Source organism: Gossypium hirsutum, chromosome A13 (genome assembly GCF_007990345.1).
Source record: "Gossypium hirsutum isolate 1008001.06 chromosome A13, Gossypium_hirsutum_v2.1, whole genome shotgun sequence".
NCBI classification, from domain to species: Eukaryota; Viridiplantae; Streptophyta; class Magnoliopsida; order Malvales; family Malvaceae; genus Gossypium; species Gossypium hirsutum.
In genome coordinates this window covers 97688475-97704950 of record NC_053436.1, presented here as the reverse complement: position 1 = coordinate 97704950, position 16476 = coordinate 97688475, and the positions used below count along the sequence as shown (strand labels likewise).

The 16476-nt window shown below is 30.7% G+C and overlaps 1 pseudogene; it reads right to left on the bottom strand.

The window, feature by feature from the left end:
- Positions 1-2236: 2236 nt before the first annotated feature.
- LOC107894380 (zinc finger protein CONSTANS-LIKE 4-like) lies at positions 2237-16354 on the bottom strand (annotated as a pseudogene).
- Between the last annotated feature and the right edge of the window lie 122 nt (positions 16355-16476).

The window sequence follows — 16476 nt, the reverse complement described above, 5'->3', positions numbered from 1 at the left end:
ATCCTTTACAAATTATAAAGATATAAACTATAAAAAATTAAAATTTTATTCGCCCGTAAATATTTATTCTGGCTTCATCCCTGCCTGTCAATATACCGAAAACATGTCTAACTAGACGCGTTTTGTAAAATGGTTTTTAAAAAAATTGGATTTGAGTATTTAAGTCATTTATCAAAATTTATGGGTTAGTGAAATAGTAAATCCGCACAAGGAGTAGCCGAGTTGAAAGTTGTACAGTCTATCTTTAGGCTCAAATAAAAAATGGATAAATATTATAAATAGTTCCCATCTTTTGTCAAATTTTAATGTTAGTTATTTTCAATTGGTTACTCTTTTTCAGTTTCAATACAAGTTTCAAGTCAATAATTTGGTGGGATATCCAAGTTGATAAGATATTGATTTGATTAATTTCTTTAAAATAATTTATCTTCAAATTTTGATAAAATTATGAGGGACCCATTTGTGATATTATTCCATTTTCCAAAGCATAGAAACAGGCCATTCTTTGGAGGTTACCCTCAACTAAAATGGAATAATATCACAAATGGTCCCTCATCATTTGGATAAGAAATTTATCTTAGAATTTTGATAAAATTATGAGGGACCATTTGTGATATTATTCCATTTCTTAGTTCAATGTAACCTTGTTTCCATGTTTTGGACAAAAATGGAATAATATCACAAATGATCCCTCATAATTTTATCAAATTTTCAAGATAAATTCTTTCAAAAAAGAAATTAATAAAGTCAACGTGACATTTACTTGTAGTTCCCACCAAATTCTTGGCATGAAACCTAATAATATTATATTGAAACTGAAAAAGAAAAACCAAATGAAAGTAACTATCATTAAAATTTGACAAAAGATGGGGACTATTTAAGATATTTATCCATGTTTTATTTGAACCTAAAAGAATTATAGAAGTCATCACTAAACCTGCTAATGGTGAGGTGAGCCAAGCACAAAAGCCGGAAAAAAAAAAGCGTTGGGCTAAAATTTAAGGCCCGTTATTTGTAAGGTGAAGATTTGGGCAAGTTTTTTTTACCCGACCCGAATATTATGTTATAGAACAATATTAAATAACTTATATATGTTAAATAATATATATATATATATATTAAATCACCTGATGCAATAATAATGAAATCCATTGTTCAAGACCTAAAAAAATTTACCCAACTAAATAACCCAACTAAAAATATTAAATATTATTTTAATACAATGAAATATTTATTATATTTATTTGTGTTTTTAATATAACAAAATATTTATTATATTTGTGGTAGTGTTTTTTAATATAAATACTTTTTAATATATTTTTAATGTGCTATAAAACTTTTATTTTAGTATTTTTTAGTCCATTTAGTGTATTATATTTAAAAAAATTAATTTTAAATAAAATTAATTTAAAAAGTCAAATATGGGCGAGTCAAGTCGGACCCGAATTTACTTTTTTTAAATCGGGTCAGGCTTGGACAAAAAAGTAAGCCCATTTTTGGGGCAGGCCAAGCCTGGACTTAGAAAAGTGGTCTAAATACCTTGTATATGCCCTGCCCAAACCCGACCCATAAGCATCTCTAGTCATCACGTGGAGGTGCCAAGTGCAGATTTCAACTATTTCATTAATTAATTTTCAACTCCATCTATTTTGATAAATAAATATATGAAAAAAAATTTAAATTTAAATTTTTTATTATTTGGATAATATTTATTTATTTTATATATTTTTAAACTTTTTAGAATTAAGACCAAATTGAGACCATTTGTAAATTGCACTGGTTAATTTTTAAAATTATGATTGAATTGATGTAATATGTAAAAATTGAGGGCTAAATTTGTTATTATACCAATTTTTCAATTGTCACATCTCCCTCTCGTTAGTGCAATTAACGGAAATGAACAAAAATAAACAATCTCTATTAGTTGGGTGACCAATTTAAAATTATCAATAGTTAGGTGACCCTAGGTGACAAAAAGAAAGACTCATAATTAGGTGAATAGTTTACCGTAAATTTTATAAAATTGATAATATGATGTCATTAATGTTGTTCGAAATATTTATAGAGTATACAATGAAACCTCTCTAAAATAATTAAGGTAAATCAGATCTAAGATTCTAAAATACAAATTATTTTATTTTGGTCATTTAATTTTTTTTTTCAATTTAGTCACTCTCGTTAAAATAATTGTTCAAACTTCAAACTAATAACTCTCGTCAAAATAAATTTATTTTGATTAACCGATTGCTAACATGATACATTAACCAATTGAGTGACAACACGTGACTTTTATGTTAACTTTTATCTAAAGCTTTGGACCTTTCTATAATAAGTCTAAACCATTTTTTTAAAATTTAAATTAAATTTAAAACATAAAATTAAAATATAAAGAGGATTTTTTACGGAATCCATACATATTATCGCCATCAACTTCGACTTCAACATCACTGCTCTTCGCAAACCTTCCTTTGATCCTCAGCCGCACATTTGCGTAGGCTTTCCTTGACGCATAATGTATTGTCTTCTTGAATTTTATGCTATTTCTCTTCTCTTTATACCTTACTAGTCTCTCTTTTCTATCCGTCCATGAAGGTTGCACCGTTTGATGGGTCGTCTTCGTCACTTTCATGCACGGTACTGATATGTTTGTCATCGTACTACCATCATCTTGTGCCACCTAAACATCCAAAAAGACGATGGTATCTGCAAAAACAATAAATGAAGGATTCAAGCTTTAATTATGGAAGAACCAACTCAACCAAGTAGTAGCTTTTACTTGCTTACATTGTGGCTAAGACAGTGAGGGTTGTAGTTGTAGTAAAAAGGGAAAGCTTTAGGTGAAATGAAGTCCATATTGAAGCAGTGATCAGTGACCATCGGAGCTTAGACGGTGTTTCTTTGGATAGGGACGACTCCATTAGTTCCAAAGTTGTTTTGCTTTTGGTCTTGGGCTTCCATTTTTGGATCCAGATGCCCATAATCCAAATCTAGATATGGATCCATCTCGAAAAACACGTACTACCTCGTGTTCACGTCTGATCATTCATGAGCTTTATGTTAGAACCGTAAAATAATATATGATATAAAACTTAACAAACCATAAACCAGGATCTGTCATGTCAAATCATAAAGAACAAATCAAGAATAAAATTAGATGCGGAAGCATACCTGAATTCATCAATTTCTTGAAATCTATTGCGGTTTTGATCTTCCAAAGTAATCTAGAGAAGTTGGCTCTCTTTTTTCTAAAGATGGGATATTAGAAAAGTTATCTTATGTGTAATTTGGGGATCATAACCCTAATTTCTAATCAGCCCATCATTAATTAGAAATTAGTTAGTAGAGTATCTACACATATTTGACCCATACTTTATTTAATAATTAAAGCGCAATAAACCTTAACCAAATTAGATCACTTTTAATTTAGGCTAGCCTATTATGATAGTAAATAACAACATATAATTAACCTTATTATATATGTGATGTCCATATTTTCTAATAATCTCCCATTTGGACTACATATATTAATTACTCTATAATTACATGTAATTATATAACCTTATGAGCATAAAACTTTACTATCATATCCAAAAAAGTATTCCGAACAATTTCGTCTATTAATTATGTTAACATAGAACTAATACGACTTTTGTTACATATATCGTAACTAAATTCATCTCTGGTCACGTATATTAACACAACCAAATGACATAGATCAAGTATGGATGTGTAGTATGGAAATTACATACAATATGATCTAAACATGTCTATTTCCAACTGGTCCTCCTTAAACCTTAGTAAGATCAGACTTTACCAAAATCATAGTATGAATAAACCAAATAAACTTTATTTCTGTAGAAATTAAACTTAATATTCGTAAATTAAAATAACTAAAAATGCACATATAACATAAAAGCATTAAAAAGTACAAACTCCTACTAAAACCAAATATCTTCAAATGACATTACACCTATATGAGCAGTGTGCTCATGAAAAACCTTGGGTAGTAGTCCCTTAATAAGTAGATCTATAATCATGGAGTTTGTCCCAATATACTTTGTAGACACCTAACCACTCTGATCTTTTACTTTAACAACTAAGAACTTAAAGTCTATGTGTTTTGACTTTGACGTGCTCCTATTGTTTTTGGAATAAAGGACTACCAATTATTATCACAATTGGCACCTTAGTGGAAAAATTTTGCATCAATATTCCATCAAAATCAAAATCTGTATACTTGATGATCTCTAATTTATTAGACCTCCGATATGTAAGCATACAATCTTTTGTTCTCTGAAGATACCTCATAATCCTCTTGGATGTTATCCAATGGTCCAAACTAAGGTTACTTAAATATCTGCCTAATATTCTAACAATGTACACAATATTCAAATGTGTACAAACCTAAATATACATTAGATTCCTCACTTTTGAGACATAGAGAATCTCATGCATTTCCTTAATCTCAAAAGCATTCTTGGTGTATTGGTTAAGACTTAACTTATTATTGACAAGCAGTATGTCATTAACATATAAAACCAAATACAAAATCTTACTCCCACTAAACTTATGGTATATACAATTATCTACCAAATTCATATCTAAACCGAATGAGATAATCATTTGGTAAAATTTGTAATACTATTGACGAGAAGTCTGCTTAAGCCTATAGATGAAGTTCTTTAATTTGCAAATCATTAACTTTGCATCAGCTCTAGTTGCACCATATAAATGTATGATTAATGTTACCATTAAGAAACTATTAACTTAACATTCATCTAATAGAGTTTAAGGTCAAAATATTCCACTAAAGCCATTGTAACCTTTTTTTTCTAGTGGACATTTTTAATGACATTCATTCTTAAGGTTGTTGAGTTTGTTCTTCTAGAAAAATTACCTTATCTTGAATAGGGAGTCATTCAACATTGTCTTATTAAGGTTCTGGATTCACTTCTTGATCAATGATAGGTATGGGAACTTAAACACCGTCAACAAAATTTCTCCTCAAAAGTAATGTCTTTAACCTTATTTCTCCCTCCAAACTCAACATCCTTAAAAAAAGTTGCAATTCTCATTTCAAAAATATTCCTCATTGTGGGATCATAAAACTCATAACCCATAGATTGCTCAGAATAACTAATAAAGTAGTTGTTTACCATTTTGGAGTCCAATTTCTTTTCATGTAGCCTATAGGGCCTTATTTCAGCTGGACATCCCCAAATGTAAAAGTGCTTTAGGCTAGGCTTTCGACCTGTCCAAAGCTCATAAGGTGTCTTTGCAATTGCTTTAGTGGCTGTCTTTAAAGGCACTGGCCAAATGAGCACTTTCAGACTTATCATATTTCACCTTTCTTCCTTTTATACACAATAAGAAATGAGCTTATTTAGAGTCTGTTTCTCCTATTAACATATGAAACTAATTTTAAATTGGTTAAACTGTGCAGGAAGCGATACCAAAACCATAAGAACAATCAATTCCTCAAAAAGCTCGATCTTAAGTGCCTTAAATCTTAAGGCAACATGAAACATCTCCATAATGTACTCCTCCATGTTTCCTTGACCCTTATACTTCATATAAGAAGTCAAAAGTGGTGTCATATCAACCTTAATGTTTTTAGCAAAACGTTTTTCAATTTGGTCAAGGAAACACTTGGCTTAAGTAATCTTTTCAGATTCTGTGCCCCTAAAGGCTTTTGGAATGCTGTGCATCATGATCATTAAACTCATGCGATTTGAATGTTTTCACCTCTTAAAATCCCTTTTAGCATCAGGGGTGATTTCTGCAATGAGATGTGCAAGTTGTTCTTCAGTTAATGCAAGTTCTATGTCCACACAGCCAAGTATTATAAGTAAGTACCTTTTCCATTCCTTAAAATTAATCCCATTAAGCATGGGTATAGAAGTGATGTTAGCAGATATTATGGCAGCAGAAGATGAGCTAGTTGAATATAGAACAAAAATAAATAAAAATAAGCTCACATCAATATTAATAAGTAAACAATAAATTCAAGATAATGACTAATCCCTTCTAAGATGCCAAACAAACACAACATTAATATCAAGTCTTTGGATAGTAATATTAACAGTAAACAGTACTCTTGTTGTAACAATCAAATATTGACAAATAAATTATGTCAAACAATGAATTAATCATTGGACTAATTTATTGTTCACATAAATTACCTTATAATTGTCACACATTTATCACCAAAAATGTCGTTGAAATTCTACCAAATATTAACTTACCTTTGGGTCAATTAATAAACGTATGAATCATAAAAACATATAATCATCTTGATATTTTAAATAGACTAATTTACACAAAAGAGGTCATTTTGGCAGCATTTTGTTTCAACTAATCTATTTAAAATATTAGACATCCTTAATTAAAACCTAAAGCCAAAATCTGAATTTATTTGTTTCAAAATGTTTTCCTTAATTCCATCTTTCAATCAAATTAAAAGATAATAGTATATATTTATCCCAAAACAACATACAATGATGTTGGAAAATATAATAATAGTTGAATAAATCATAAACAACCTCACATAAGACTTTAAATTTAAACCAAAATAATTTGAATAAAGGTAAACCTCATCTTAAGATATCAAACACTCCATTAATATTTCATCTGTGGACAAAATATTAACTTGTAAGTGATATCTTAGTGCAATAATCAAACATTGACAATAAGAACATGTCGAACCATAAATCTTTATTTGGGGCCAATTTATTGTTCACATGTAAAACCGAATAATTGTCACATGTTTATTACCATAGTTGCATATGTGATATTATTAACCTTCATTTGGGATGATCAATATGAACATAACTTAAGTTACATGCACACAACCTTTTATACTTTAAAACAAAATAATTTATACAAAAAAGACCACTTTGGCGACTTATTGCTTCCATTAAGTTATTTAAAAAATATATATATAATCAATATTCAAATTTAAAAATTATCCAATAGTTAAAAAGGTCAAAACTAAAATTTCTGATTGCACTATAGTTTCCGAGATAACCCAAAATAAAACCATGCATTATACCTTAAATTCATTGATATATATATATGCATATAATAAAAATATTACCAACTTACTTTGTATCTACATATAACCCCAGAACTGAATTTATAATTAAGTGGGTTAGAATAAAAAAACCTTTATATGAATGAATATTTATCAAAATTTTGTAACCACCAAATATATATATTTTAATAAAAGCATAAATCCATAAATTGTTTACAACTTTTGGTCCAAAAGCATATAAAATTTAAAATTATTAAATTAAAATTTTCAAAATTAAAATCATAATAATAGGCATATATCACAATTTATACAATAAATCATATCATCATAATATAACCAAATATTCATGAGTATGTAAAAATTGAATAAATATCGATAGCATAAAATTAACAACTAAACCATAAATATAAAACATGCAGAAGAGAATAGACTTGAAACCAGCAATCTCAAAAGCACCTGATATTTGCAGTTATTGGAGAAAGTCTATAGCTTTTAAATGAAAATCATAATTAAGTTTAAGACTTAAAAGAAAAATTGATGAAGCCTATCCAAACTTCCAACTAATTTTCTTTCTCATGAACAAATATGCTCCAAATAAGAGTGAGGGTCGCCAAAAGGTTACTCATCTTATTAACTTGAACTTTTAAAAGTAGCTCAGGAGAAACAAATTAAGTTATATATATAATATGATGATGGTCATTGAACAGCATGGCACATCTTTCAAATATGGCAAGCAAGTAAATAGCCGAAAGGCTTCTTGATGCTCGTATTACTATATATTGTTACTACCCAACCACCTTGTACACTAATTTGATCAAAGTCATTGTGTGCCCAAATAAATTTAATTATAATCGAATGACTATATTTAGATTATATTTATTCAAAATTGAGGGATAACAATCCAACACCAAAATTGAAAATTGAAAATCAAAACCCTAAAATTTTAGCTTAAACAAAAAAACCTAATATTTTTATAATTGGAACATTAAATCCACGTATCAAATCCATAAGCTCTCAAGAATGGATAAATATAAAAATAATAGAAAATTAATTAATGACAAGACTCAGATGCCACTTGTTTGAACCGTAAAATAATATATGATATAAAATTTAACAAATCATAAACTAGAATTTGTCATGTCAAATAATAAAAAAACAAATCAAGAACAAAATTAGATGCCGAAGCGTATCTAAATTCATCGATTTCTTGAAATCTATTGCGTTTTTGACCTTCCAAATTAGCACATAAGTAATCTAGAGAAGTTGGCTCTCTCTTTTCTAAAGATGAGATATTAGAAAAGTTATCTTATGTGTAATTTGGGGACCATGACCCTAATATATAACTTTTTCACATTAACACTAATTTCTAATCAGCTCATCATTAATTAGAAATTAGTTAGTAGAGTATCTACACATATTTGATCCATACTTGATCCATACTTTATTTAACAATTAAAGCACAATAAACCTTAACCAAATTAGATCACTTTTAATTTGGGCAACCTATTATGATAGTAAATAATAACATGTAATTAATCTTATTATATATATAATATCCATATTTTTCAACACTTTATGGTTTGGGTCGAGAAGCAGTGACAAAGTCACCTCTGCTTCTTCTCTGCTGTTGTCTATATCTTCATCAACGTCGGAGAAGTACTTGTAATATCCTGATTTTGGGCCTAGTCGGAATAGTAGTTTCGTGACCACAAAATTCGAGATAGAAATAATTATTTTATGATTATTTTGAGGTCTATGATATGATTGCATGATTGTGTGAAAATTTTGTGAAGAAATTTTATGCATAAAGTGCTTAAATTGAAATTAGGGACTAAATCGAATAAATTGCAAAACTTGCATTCTAGAAGTTTCTAGTATGAAATTGTTTTGAAATATTAATTAGGAGGTCTTAAATAGAATTTTACCAATTTCTAAGTCTATGGACAAAAATTGGACATGGATGGAATTTTTGGAAAGTTTAGTAGTAAGGGCATTTTGGTCATTTAGGGGTAAAATGAATTAAAATACAAAATTAAAAGCCAATTTTGCTCATCTTCAACCCCATGGCTGAATATAGCAATAAGAAACCATGGCTAGGGTTTTTCAAGCTTCCAAGCTCGATTAGCAAGGAAAACTGAAATTCGGGCTAAAATGGGGAAAATACCAAGTTGTGGACGAAATGGTAAAAATAGTCATTTTCGCATACGAGGTAAGTTCATATGTAAATGTTGGTAACATAGTTATTATTTTAAATGTTTTTATGCTATTTAAATGATATGATAATTATTATGAAATATTATACTCGTGATAATTGTTTGATAATATGTCAAATTGTGTGATATACTTGGAAAATGTGAAATACTACCGAGTATCGGTATCGGCATTCCGTAGAAGATGGTTGAGACACCTGATTGGGAAAAAGGTCCCGTTGAACCTTAGGAATGGATTAGGATACAAGTGACATGTCACTAGGATATTTGGGCATCCGAACTCGTTGAGTTGAGTCCGAGTTCACCTATGGATGCGAATGTCCGAACTCGTTGAGTTGAGTCCGAGTTCACTTATGGATACGAACGCCCGAGCTCATTGAGTTGAGTCCGAGTTCACTTATGGGCGGGTTACATGGTAGCTTGGCTACATATGTGGCACTTATGTGCAAACTTTCCATGTATCCGAATTATATTCCGATGTGTTCAACGGGTAAAGTTCTACTCAAATGGAGGAATACTCAAGATGAAAGGGACGTATTGGTAAGTGTTGTGAAATGGATACTTTGAACAGGTATGTACTTAACCCTCGGGTTGAAAACTCGATATAACAACAATATGGTAAGATGATAAATGAAAATGTGATATGAATGTCTTGGTGATGATTATGCAAATGATGTTTTATGTTTGCTTATATGGTTATGTTACTTGCTATTTGCATGTGAACTTACTAAGCATTTATGCTTACTCCCTCCTTTTCATTCCTTGTAGTGTTGACAAGCCAGCTCGGAAATCGAAAACGGTCGGTGGCACGCTCACACTATCCGTATACCATCTTGGCATAATGGCTTGTATATTTTGAGTATGGCATGTATAGCATTATAATCATTTTGTGTATATGGTCTTATGATATGGTTATTGAGTGGTATGGAAATGCTTGGTAATGATTAGCCATTGGAATGGCTAATCATGATCATATTTGGTGTTATGTATGCTAAATTGCTAGCTAATCCATGGAAACCATGAAATAGGTAAAATTTACCATAAAATAGATTCAGACAGCAGTAGTGACGTGAATTTGAAAAATCACTAAAAATAGTAGAAATTAAATTAAATAATGATAAGTTATGGAATCGAAGCTTGATGAGTCTATTTTCATATGCAAGAAGCGAAACAGGTATATGAGCTATATTTTATGAGATGTTTAAATTTTTGTGAAACAGGGACAGAGCGATTTCTGGATCCCCTGTTCTGACTTTGGAAATTCACCATAAATTTTAAAAAGATAATTAGAAGTCATGCTTTATATGTACAGATTCCTTATTGAGTCTAGTTTTATTAGAGACAAATGGAATAGTCATTGAAGCTCTGTACAAGGAGATATCTGATTCGTAATACACAGAGGTCAGAGTAGTTGAACCCTGAAACAGGGGAGACTTTAACTAATAAACTGTACTAATTGGCCCAACCAAAAATTCTAGAAAAAAATTAGTAGATATATATATGAGTCTAGTTTCAGGAAAAATTTATGAAATTTTATTTCGAGTTTCGTAACTCGAGATATGATTTTTAAAGCGACTGTGATGCAGTTAGCCAGCTTGCCTGGAAATTTTAAAATGAATTGTATGAGCTGTTTAATTAATGAATTAAGTCCGTTAACACCTCGTGTTCGACTCCGGCAACGGTCTCGGGTATGGGGCGTTACAGTACTGGTCATCTAGGAAGTTAAACGTTGTGTCGGGCTTGATGAAATCATTGAAGTTGATGTCGACAACTATAATATGTATGGATTCGGTAAAATGCCTTTTATATTTTAATTTTATGTTTTTAATTTAAATAAAGAAAAAAAAAACAAAGTGTTTTAGATTAATTAGAGAGAGGTTTTTGGTGTTAATCAAAAGTCAACAAAAAAATGTCACATGCCATCACTCAATAGGCTAATGTGTCACATTAGCAATCTATTAGTGGAAAACATAGCATTTTAACGAGAGTGACTAGTTCGAACAATTATTTTAATAGAAGTGGTTAAATTTAAAAAAGATAGAGTGATCAAAATAAGATAAACCATATTTTAAAGTGAGCTTAACTTTAGTTTACCCTAATAATTATTCTCTATAACATTATTTTATTATAATAGTTAAGTTTATTGTAAAACTAATTTTTATATTTTATTTTTTTCTTTTACATCAACTCTTATCCTTGAATGTTTGACTTAAGTTTATTTCTACATTAATTTATGTCAAGAATAAGCCTGCTGGTTTGATGGTTAAGTTTTGTATAATATCGAATCTTGTGTTCGAGTCTCTGCGCATACAATAAGAAAATATTTTTATGCTACTTGGTAAAATTTTAGTTATAATTTTTCATAAATTAAATAGTTTTTTAAACGAAACATTCTTTTCCCTTCTTCATACTGTCCTTCATCTTTCTTCTCCTTCTTTTCTTTTTCTTTTTGATTGCTTCCGTAAATTTTTAATGGGTTGAATTGGGAGTTCTACGTTGCTCATCGTGTTGATTGGAAGGTTATTGTGTAAGTTTTGTTTTGATTCTCTTCTATTTTAATGAGTTTTCGTTTGTTATCCGTCTATAATAGCCCGATTTTCAATGGTGATAGAGCAGTGGTTTCGGGACCACAAATTTCTGTCGTGTTGACTCATAATTATTATTTTTAGAATATTTATAGAGTTACTAAAGTCGTATTAAAATTTTGTTTGAAAATATTAATGTTTAGATAGTTAATTAAAGAAAAAATACTAAATTGTAAAAGGTACAAAATATAGTAATTATAGTAATTAAGTGACCAAATGGTTTAAATAATAAATGAGGGAGGACATAAGAAACAATCATGCCTTAATTAGAATAGTCGGACTGCAATTAAATGGAAAATAATAAAATAGTGTGAATTGTATGGTAATTTTGTAAATAAATGAAAGTTTAATTAAAATTAAGTTAAAGTAAAATAATGAAAAACAAAATTCATTTCATTATCTTCTTCATATGGCCGAATTCCATAGATAAGGTAGGGAGAAAGCTTTGGTTTGCTTATTTCTTTGCATGTAAGTCTATTTTGATTCTGTTTCTTGTAATTGTTATATTTTTGATATCGTTGCAACTAGGTCCAGCTAGCCGTACCTCCGTTTTTAATTCTGTTAAAAATTTTGGAAGTTTCTATTGATGAATATTGAATTTTTTTTATGAATACAATGTATTTGGAGCTTTAATTATGTTATTTGATTAATTTGTAAAGTGATTTTTATTAGATTTTGATTTTAGGATTAAATTGTGAAATTGTCAAAATATTAGGGTTTAATAGTGAATTATATGTTTTTAAGGGCTAATTGAGGACCTAGTAAGTTTGAATAAGATATTGAGTTGAGAAAAAAAAAGGTTAATTTGATGAATTTAGGGTTAAGGGATTAAATTGTAAAAATTATAAAAGTTTAGGGTAAATGTGTAAATTTTTTTTAAAAAAGGTATTAATTATAAAATGGTTTGGAAATGAAATATATGCTAATAAATAAAGAATTTTACATTTTAGATCAAGATCCAGTAGATACTCGTGGAAAAAGAAAAATTACAGAATAGTCCCTAAACTTCTGTAACTTCTACAATTTGGTCCAAGTAAGTTCATAGGGTTTAGAATTTAATATCAAAATGAGCTATTGAGTAGTCTAACATGTTACATTTTATATAATTAGTTTTAATTGTCGATGATGAATGGTAATTTGAGGTTTAATATTGAACTTGATCATCGACTTAATTTGAAAGCGGGATAGAGTACAGTTGGGATTTGGTACGTTATGGTGGTTTAGAGTGGAGATGGTATTGGAGGGATATATTTTTATATTGCCCGATTAAACTGAGGTTCAACATTTATTGCGAACTTACATGTTATTACTCTCTATTTGGTGTGTTGGTTGGATTAGCTCTTATGAACATTGGTATGATGGTTGGTTTAGCTCTTATGAGCATTGGTGTGCTGGTTGGATTAGCTCTTATGAACAATGGTGTGATGGATGGATTGGCTCGAATGAGCATCTGGTGGGTTTGGTTGGACTGATGATGTACTTCTACCTGTAAGCTGTTCTTTGAGTTGAAAATCTCAGTAAGTTAAATTGTTGGGTAACTCTAAGGAATTTTCCATATATACTTGAGATTTGAATTGATTAATTATGAATTACTAATTGTGATTGTGGATGACAGAAACCTTTCATAGTTGTATATTAGTTTTTGGAATGTTATATTCATTTCGATAAGATTTATCGATTTAATACGTCGAACTCACTAAGCTTCATTGAGCTTACTTGTGTTAAACTTTATTCTTGTAGATACTTTAAACGTTGAACAAATCGAATCAACACTCAAGTCACACTATCCAGCTTAATTCAATAGATTTTGAACGTTTACTTCAGATTATATGCAATGTAATAGGTTGAATGATGATACAAATGTTTGGATTTGTAATTAGCTAAATATGAAATTGGTTGTACAAATTGCTTTGGTTGATCTTCTTTTGGCAATTTTGGTATTTTATCAATATGTGATAGCATGTCCATTTGATACTTGTTGGAATGAATAAAAGTGTATGTGATGAATTTGTTGTTAAGTAGCTAAGATATGGTATGTTTGAGTTGGTGATTATAGGTGATATCTTGAATGAATTAATAGGTTAAATTGATATTATGTTTCAATATAAATTTATGTATACTTGTGGTACCAATGAGGGTACATTGGTTAGGTACGGAATTAGGCTAATTTTCGTATGTTTTTGGCATGATTAAAGTCATTTTGGATAGGTATTTTGATTGGTAAATGGTTTGCTTAGGTTCTAAGTAAGCTTGAAATGATAAACTTGTTGATTAAGGAACATTTTAGGTCCACACGGCTTGAGACACGGGCGTGTGTCCCCTATAGGATCAATGCTTACAAGTCAGGCAGTTATATGGCCTAGTACACAGCCTGACACATGGGTGTGTGAGGTCATTTCAAGGGGTACACGGCCTGGCACACGGAAGTGTGGCTTGGCCGTGTGGCCCAAGTTAGTAAGTTACACAGGCATGGACACGGGCTGGGACACGATCATATGTCTCTATTTCAAATGTCCACACGGCCTTAGACATAGGCGTGTGTCTCAGCCATGTGAGTCACACGATCATGTGACCTATGCATTTCAAATTTTACAACTTTTTCCTAAAATTTCCAAATGTTTCTGATTTAGTCCCGGATTGTTTCTATAGTATTTTTAGGGCCTCAAGGGCTTGATTAAGGGACATTATGAATGTATTTGAATGAAATTTGATTATGTTTTCATTAATGTATGATTTGAAGGAGTTACTATTCTATTTGTCCAGTAATGTTTTGTAACCCTGTTCAGGTGATGGATATGAGTTAGGGGTGTTACACATTTGTTTTGTCGAAATGGGTTTTCTACTTATTTTTCTTATATTCTCTATTTAGGCATTCGATTAGCTTCTTTTTTAGATAAAGATTTTACTGGAGACGTTTCTCCAACGTGCTAGTTTCACCTTTTATTTTACATGCAATGTGAGTGGGTAAATTTCGAGTTGAGGTTGGTCGAAACTTTTTGACAAAAAAATGATTTCCTTATTATTTCTAACAATTTAGTTGCTGGATTATCATATTTAGGCATTGAATTCACCATGGTTGCTTATATGTTGAAATTGTGTCAGGTGTGTAATGAAAACTCGATTTTTTGAGATTTATGAACGCCGAAAAACATGGCTATAGCCACCACATGACTATCTGGTAGGCCGTGTGAGTTACACGACTGTGTGCCAGGTCGTGTAACTCACTGTTTGTGAATTAGGTTTACACAGGCCAGGGACACGGACGTGTGTCCAGGTCGTATAACTCACTGTTTCGAATTAGAGTCACACAAGCCAAAGACACGGGCTTGTATCCGAGCAATGGGGAAAATAATTTGATTTTTGAGTCACACTGGTGTGTGCTTGGCCATGTGGACCACACAAGCCAACCGCCCAGGCCGTGTGAATCCACATGGGCGTGTGGGCAAAAAAAATCAAAAATTTTCCTTCAGGCCATAATCGTTGCTCGAATCAAACGTAGGCCTACCATAAGGTTAATCTTAATTAGACACTAAGACTGTATTCTAATGATCTGCTACTGGATATTCTATTATTTTTATACATATAGTTGACATGAAATCTGAAAAGTAACTATGATAGTTTTACATGAGCATGATTTGAATTGGTATTTCTATATGCGCATATCTGATATCTGTTAACCTGCATCTACATTTGGTTGGGATTGTGAAACTGAGGAAGTGTGGGCAGTTTAATAATCTGTCGAGCTTAGTGGTTAAGCCATAAACTCATATCTGACTTAGCGAGTTATCGCATTTTGATCTAATAGCTTGACTGCAATATTTTTGAAAACTGACACATAGTCACTATATGGTGTGTATGGATAAATGGGTACTTGATACCTTATATGGTGTGTAGGGATGGATGGAGATGGTGTATAGCGGTTGTGGGTAGAATCTGCATCTGTATCTAAATTGTTCTATAATTGTATCTAATATCTTCTATTTTTGTATCCAATTATGAGAATTGACTGACTAAAGATGAACTAAAATCACACCTCTTATTTTACTGTTTAATTGAAAATGTAAGTTATACACTGAGTTGTAAACTCATTAGTTGTTTGTTTGGATTACATGTAACCCACAGACTTAGGCAGGTCGATGTGGCAGGAGCTCAATCATTCCTCTTTAGTTATTTTATTGTTGCTTTTATAAATTTTCGTTAGCGTGTGTTTGTCTTGGATTACGCTTTGGAATTTAAATTTTATGTTTGATCTAAATAATTACATGCTTTTTTACTATTGAATTTAAAGTAATTAAAGGTTGGTTTGTTCTAAAATAATTAGATGTAACCTTTAGACTTGGTCTTAACTTCTAGGCTGGGTATGGGGTGTTACAATACGAAAATGTATAATGATTTGAAGCAAATATATTGGTGGCCATGTATGAAACATGAAATATCAAAATTTGTAACTAAATGTTTAGTTTGCCAACAGGTGGAAGTCGAGCATTAGGTTCTTTCGGGTTTGTTGCAGCCTGTGATAATTCCATAATGGAAATGAGAACGAGTTACAATGGATTTTGTCGGGATTACCCTTAACTCCGAAAAAGAAAGATGTTATTTGGGTTGTTGTCGAGAGGTTAACAAAATCTGCACACTTATTCTGGTCAGA